A 6,886-nucleotide genomic window follows, 5' to 3' on the forward strand; every position below is an offset into this window, starting at 1 on the left:
ACAATGGAAAAGACATTTTAGGAAAATTTGACCTCCGAAGTGACGAAGCTGTTTTTCTGGGATATTCGGATCATAGTAAAGCTTACAAAGTGTTCAATAAAAGAACCTTGCGCATAGAAGAAAGTGTTCATGTTCGCTTTGACGAAGATAATGTGTTTGATAAAGTTGAACAGGAAGAAGAGGATCCAGATGACCCCGATTTCTTTTTAGCAAGAAATGAGCCCCTAAATGAAGATGAAGATATTCAAGGTATCAATGATGAACTAGATAATTCTGCAAACGATCCTAAGAGAAGTGATGAGTCCATAGTTAATGATACTATTGACCCTTCCTTAGATAAAGAAAAAGATCTTGAAGTTATACCTGATGATGTTGTAACTTCCGATCCAAATCATGATATTTATAATGAAGTTAGTGATACTTCTGAAGAAAATCCCGAGTCCAACTCAGGGGGAATAAGTCATGATTCTTCGTCCGCAGATGATGCTAGTCCATCAAATGATAATGAGCCTAGAGTTCTGAAAAGGTGATGAGCTTTTACAATCTGGAAAGGAGATGAGGTCTGAGATGCAAATGATATATGAAGCAGTTAAAGCTATGACTTTGAGGATTGGTAACTTCGATACTCGATTAACCGCTCAAGCTGCACTTCTAGACCATTGTCATGTACGACTCGAGGACTTGGAATACCGCACCCGTCCTAGGTCACAACCGCCGAGTCCACGCTACCCTTGACCACCTCGCCACACCCATCCAACCTAGCCTTATCTTTTTAATTCCTTTGCTCACAATAAAAATCTATTCCTATACTACTACATTTAGATTCTATAGCAACACTTTGCTATTGTTGCATAATGTCATATAAATGTTGCAATAGAGTTTATGCAACACTTAATCAAGTGCTACATCAGGTCTTGTTGCATTAGGTCATTGCAACGCTTAATGCAACACTTTTTTAATCTGAAGCAACACTTTTGAAAAGTGTTGCATTGGTCATGTTTATGCAACGCTTTTTCAATTGCAAAGGCAACATTTTTTATCTTCTAATGCAACATTTCTTATGTAAAAAAAGCAACACTTCCTGAACTAATGCAATACTTTTCATGTTGATAAGCAACACTTATATGAAATTAATGCAACATTTTTATTTTGGAAACACAACACTCGTTACGTCCCAAAACAACACTTATAGTAAACAAATGCAACACTAATTTATTCAAAAACAACACTTAATAAAGTGCAACGACATAAGGACTTGTAAGGCACGCAACAATTGTAATTCTCTCTAATTGTGCATTCAATTGATTCAGTCTCAAAAATATATGTCAATTACATTTCAAAAAAGGATCAAAAGTAGAACTTCGATCGCAAATGTTCAATTATTTAACTAAAACAAATATAACAAATGTTTAAATAGATCAAATAATAATTCTTAACGACTATTTGAAAGCTACTAATTATAAGTCTTCATTCTTGTATTGTGAGCATATATATGTTGCCAGCCGGACAAAAAATCAACCCGTCATCATTGTTAATACCTCAAATGCAACCTGTAACATAAAAAATAGAACATTATTAGATTTGAGGATTCAAAGGCTCAATAGGCATAGATGATACGTCACACTTAATTATCACGAAATAATAAATAATGCATTAAAGAACAACTAATTAATTAACAAGGATGTGCAGAAAATAGAGTACGTGCAGTGATTGTACACAAGGTGTAGCCTATACGAAACGTTTGAGTTTGATCTGCAAAGGTAGGCCTGTCCAGCCATAATAATCACACCAAAGACTCATAGACCCTCTGTTCTCGATAGCCAGGCCATTTTTCTACCTTCACATGATAAGCATACTAACCTGCCTTACTCTAATAATTCCGCATCATAAGTTCCAATCATAGCAGCCCTATTGACTACTCTATCTACCTCTGAATTTACTCTAACTACCTACTCGCCTCATGCTACTAATAAGGTTTATCAATGGTCCGAATGGTTCAGAGGTACACAAGCATGCACCAAAGATAGGTGACACTGGTACAACGATTCTGGAATGGGTGGGTTAGTTGTGCTAAAAATCGGTTTATGGGATGACAATATGCACTAGAAGCTCGAATACGAATGACAAATGACAAACCCATCAAGTATGACATGGATATTGAGGATAGATGCTACTTTTGTGGGCAAGCTGAGGAATGTATATATCACAAACATTCATTTTCTACAATTATGAGGTCTCTTATAGGAAGCATAAGCGGGACATAACTCATCAGTCATCAGGCATCAGGCATGGATAAACAAAAGGGTACACTACATATCCTACACTATATCATATTCATAGCAAATGAGTAATGTTGGTAATAAATATTTATGAGAAGATTGATACATCCTAATGAAAGATGAAATTGATGAGATGAGTCACCTAAAGTAGGATGAAGAAGAGTTAGCAAAGAATGTAAGCGATTGACGGCGTAAGGCAAAATCGATTAAACCTTAAACCATAAAATCGATGAAATAAAGTCTGTGACTAACCTCGTGACAAGGAGTTGACGGCGGCTTGAGTAATTGGATTTCACGGTGGTCGACGGCGGCTGAAGTAATTGGATTTCACGGTGGTCTCAAAAATATGTCAATTACATATAAAAAAGGATGAAAATTAGTAGATCTTCTCGCAAATGTTTAAATAGAACTAATGATTAACGATTATTATAAATAAAAGCAAGTCTTCATCCGTAAAAAAAAAAATGTTTGCCAACGTGCCCTCGCTTAAGGAATTCACTCCGCCTGCCAGTAAGACAGCTAGCCGCCCCTTATTTCTTCTATAGGTACATGATTTGCAGGAGCTAATAGGTGCTAAGAACAGGCCAAGAGAGGGTTTTCTTGCGTCAACAAAGGAAACAACAGGATACCTGGTAGGCAATGACAGTGATCAACTAACACAAAGAATCAGAGATTGAAAAAATTAAACCTGTGCAATTAAACGACTAAGAGAATTTTGATCACAAGCAAGGAAGAAGTCAATTTCTGGTTGCTCATAATATGCGAGTAAATCGATCTAACTTTAGAGGAGCACAACTGGAGTTTCACTTATCCAAATATTGAGTTCCTTATATGTATAGAATCTTTAAATAGTCTACTTTCACGTGAAATTGGAATCAACAAGAAAAAGCAAGCAGAGTTCTCACAATACGAGTTCAAAGACTGGCAGGGTTTGATGCAATTGCAGACTGCTGCCAGAATGACCTGAAGATCTTTAACCAACTAAGCTATCAAGAAAAATATAAAACAATGCTTCATCAACGACTCCACTTTCAAATCCATACTTAGCCATAAGAGTATCCTTGCTATATTGGTAATTGAGTCCAAAGGCAGCCAGTGTCACTGAAATTCTTCCTTAGCAACTCGTACTCCTTCATATTCACTTTAGCCTTGTCACCTCTTATAATCACACATCAAGAAATATTTTCATCAAGGCTGGTACAAAAAATATTTTCATCAAGGCTGATACAAAAAACATTTTCATCAAGTCAATTTTAGTGTTCGATTTTGTATGGGGAAGTTCAAGTTCGTTGATTACTATGAGATTTAAATGCATGATATGTTAGATCAGATTCGCCAACAACTTTAGAATCATCCAATCAATGGATATGATATACAAAGAATGAGATAAGAAAGAGTGAAACTCACAGGGGCAAGAAATCGAATTCAAACAAACAAAGATCAAGAAGAATTAACATTTTCTAAGTTTCGATTTACAACCACCAATGATAATACGACATATCCAACCCAATATAGTTTCAAGAAACAACCAATATACTCGGACAAAAGGTTATGGGAGGAAAACAAGACAACGCAACCTCCACAATCAACTGTCTCTATATTTACATTACTAATTTTTTACCAGAAGCAAAGTACATAGCTTGTGACCAGCTATAGTATCTGGTTCTCAAATTAAACTAGCCAAAGCTATACTAATTTTACAATTTTGGACCAAAAGTAACCACCTGGCTTTAGGACCAGATCCATCTTATGTCTGAACAGTAGGACGAAATAACCATTGTTGGTGTTTTGCAATCATATGTCATATACTCTAAGCAAATAATTAGATAAACAACATTACCTAAACCTGAAGGATGCCAAACTTCCATCTTGAGTGCATATCAAGAGAACTGGACCTATTTCAAGCAAGAATAAACAATCAGGGAGAAACAATGCTCAATTACTCGATTTTAATCAGTAACACAAGAACAATATACATAAACAAATTTGTGATAGGTGTTGGGCTGATCAAAAGCAAGGCAGAAGAATGCTACCATGATCTTTAGACATCAAAAATACAGTCTCGACCCCGCATCACATAGCAAATTCCCTTGACAGCTGCAAAAGAAAAAAAATTGTCGGAAAACAGCAAAATTAAAAGCCTTGACCTCTAGATTGCCTTTTATTGTCAAATCTTTTCTAACTAGAGCACTACTTTTAACAACTATGAGGTACGGAGTAGTAAACTTAAAAATATAGGAAGTAATCAAGTATTCTCCTCATTTTATAGCTTAATAAGAGTGAAAAGGAGTAAACCTTCTATTCTGGCAGCAAGGGGAGGACTGATGAGCAAGGGGAGGTAGAAGTGCAGAAAAAATTGTATCCGTGCGCTTCAGATCTATGCGTCTAAATAATTCCATAGTCACTGGGCCAATTCCAATTGAAAATGCACAAAAGGTAATATTCCTGTAAATTGCTAAAAGAAAGAAGTTAAAATCTTGGTCAAAATGAGGCTCAACAAATGCTCCCTACAAAAAAATAGACGCTGTAAGCAAGACAAGGAGTAGAACTCAAAGAGGGTATTTTTAATGACAGTAGGACTTTTTCTTGAAAGAAAAACTTCACAAATTCCAGTGCAAAAAAAAAAGGTCACAAAAAAATGAGCTGGTTAATAAAACTTTCCCTGTGTAGATCTCATACAAGCAACAACCAAGTGACCAAATATCCATGGGATGATCATAAGGTAAACCAAGAACTGCAAATATAACAATGCCAATGCTAAATCATTAATAAAGAAATTTGAATGATGATCACAGTCGAAAGTGAACTCCAAATTCAGTATTCACATAAAATGCAATGCAAAGAAGCTTACTTATCTCAGGCGCTCGATAAAAACGGCTCACAAGTTATGAAGTTATTTCATTTTTTCCAGCAAACGTTGCATTCCCGAAATCGAACAACTTAAGCGCAGTCTTGGCTTCATACACCTGAATATCACATTGAGAATAGAAGGTCAAACATGGAGATCAATAGTTAGGCAAATTCGATCAAATTAATAGAACTAATCTTACCAACATATTATCAGGCTTTATAACGCTGTGAAGTACTCCATAACAGAAAGAGTTTGCAATAGAACTGTACAAAAGTTTGATGCATCATTTCTTTGGATGTCAGGATCAGTTTGCATGAAATTAAAACTGAGGTGCAAGCAATGACTGTACAACTATACCTTAAGCAAACCCAATGGCAGTGGTGTGAAATGTACCAGAAATTAACCCACCTAAACCAACTAATTAAAATAGAAAACCCCCAATTTCACCTAACCCTAACCCTAAAACAATTCTAGATTTACATTCAATGCATACTAAAAAATCAATTACTACACAAAATTGAATGTAAACAACAAAAATAAAACCTATTAAAAGAACTTCCAACAAAAAACTTAAGTAAAAATCATACCAATATCAAATTAGGAATTACATGAATAGAAGAGTGAGACGGCGGCAGTGGGTCGTCGGTAGGTCGGGGGCGAGGCGTCAGTGGGTCGGAGGTGGGGCGGTGGGGGCGGTGGTGTGGTGTCGATTGAATGAAGGAATGGAGGAAAGGGAGAGGAGTGTTCATTATTTTATCGAATGAATGAATAGGAAGGAACCGGGGTACTTCGTATATGGCAATGGTTTGTATTTGCATCGGTTTCACGTAAACTGATGCAAATACCTAATATCAAATAAGTCGGTTCATTAATATAACTGATGTATTTGATCAAATACATCGGTTTTGCTGAAAACCGATGCATTATATACGTCAGTTTCTTTCAAGAACTGACGCAAATAGCTTGACTATAGGGCAAAAATGGATTCCCGCCAAAATTAAGTACTTTTTGCATCAGTTTTTATAGAACCGACGTAAATCGACTGACGCAATAGGTGTTTTTTAATTTCTACTAGTGTTTATAACTTATGTGATATAAGTGTTGCACAAGTGTTGCGACAAAATGCAACATTTGTATAAAAACGTTGCACTTCGAGTAATACATTGCAACACTTATATTAAAGTGTTGCCCTATGTAAGTAAAAGTAACATTTATAAATTAAGCGTTGCTTAATTAACTGAAAATTGCAACACAAACCGTAAGTGTTGCACACGAAATGTTGCATTAGGTCTATTTTTGTAGTAGTCCCACCCTTTGGACAAAATCCTAGGGGATCTAGAGCAAGGCATTAAAACTAGAAGGTCCTTGAATAATTTCTGCTCGTTCTTTTCTTTTCTATCAACCATTGAACCTACCAATATCAAAGAAGCTCTTGCTGAACCTGATTGGATAACTGCTATGCAAGATGAGCTTCAACAATTCGAACGCAATAAGGTATGGCACTTAGTGCCACGACCTAGTGATCGAACTGTTATTGGTACTAGATGGGTATTCAGACATAAACTGGACGATGCAGGACTTATTACAAGAAACAAGGCATGACTAGTTGTCCAAGGCTACAATCAACAAGAAGGGATCGATTATGACGAGACCTTTACACCCGTAGCAAGACTTGAGGCTATTCGTCTCATTATTGCCTTTGATGCTCATAAAGGAATGAAATTATTCCAAATGGACGTTAAGACTGCATTTCTTA

At 36.1% G+C, this 6,886-nt stretch overlaps 2 long non-coding RNA genes across 9 annotated transcripts; both read right to left on the reverse strand.

Annotated features, from left to right (window-relative positions):
- Window positions 1-1,279: 1,279 nt before the first annotated feature.
- On the reverse strand, window positions 1,280-3,221 carry LOC141610914 (uncharacterized). Of its 2 annotated transcripts, XR_012528435.1 has the most exons (3): window positions 3,185-3,221; window positions 2,532-2,908; window positions 1,280-1,550 (listed from the first exon to the last, which is right to left on the reverse strand). It is a non-coding gene; the product is annotated as an uncharacterized LOC141610914 (long non-coding RNA). The 2 variants fall into 2 exon arrangements; XR_012528434.1 differs by lacking the exon at window positions 3,185-3,221 and having other exon boundaries at window positions 2,532-3,166.
- A 25-nt stretch (window positions 3,222-3,246) lies between these two features.
- Window positions 3,247-5,950, reverse strand: LOC141610916 (uncharacterized). Of its 7 annotated transcripts, none has more exons than XR_012528438.1 (5): window positions 5,718-5,950; window positions 5,330-5,393; window positions 4,575-5,245; window positions 4,313-4,376; window positions 3,247-4,174 (listed from the first exon to the last, which is right to left on the reverse strand). It is a non-coding gene; the product is annotated as an uncharacterized LOC141610916 (long non-coding RNA). The 7 variants fall into 7 exon arrangements; XR_012528440.1 differs by having other exon boundaries at window positions 4,575-5,013; window positions 5,131-5,245; window positions 5,330-5,950; XR_012528437.1 differs by having other exon boundaries at window positions 5,330-5,950.
- Window positions 5,951-6,886: the final 936 nt, after the last annotated feature.

This window comes from Silene latifolia, chromosome 11 (assembly GCF_048544455.1).
Source record: "Silene latifolia isolate original U9 population chromosome 11, ASM4854445v1, whole genome shotgun sequence".
NCBI classification, from domain to species: Eukaryota; Viridiplantae; Streptophyta; class Magnoliopsida; order Caryophyllales; family Caryophyllaceae; genus Silene; species Silene latifolia.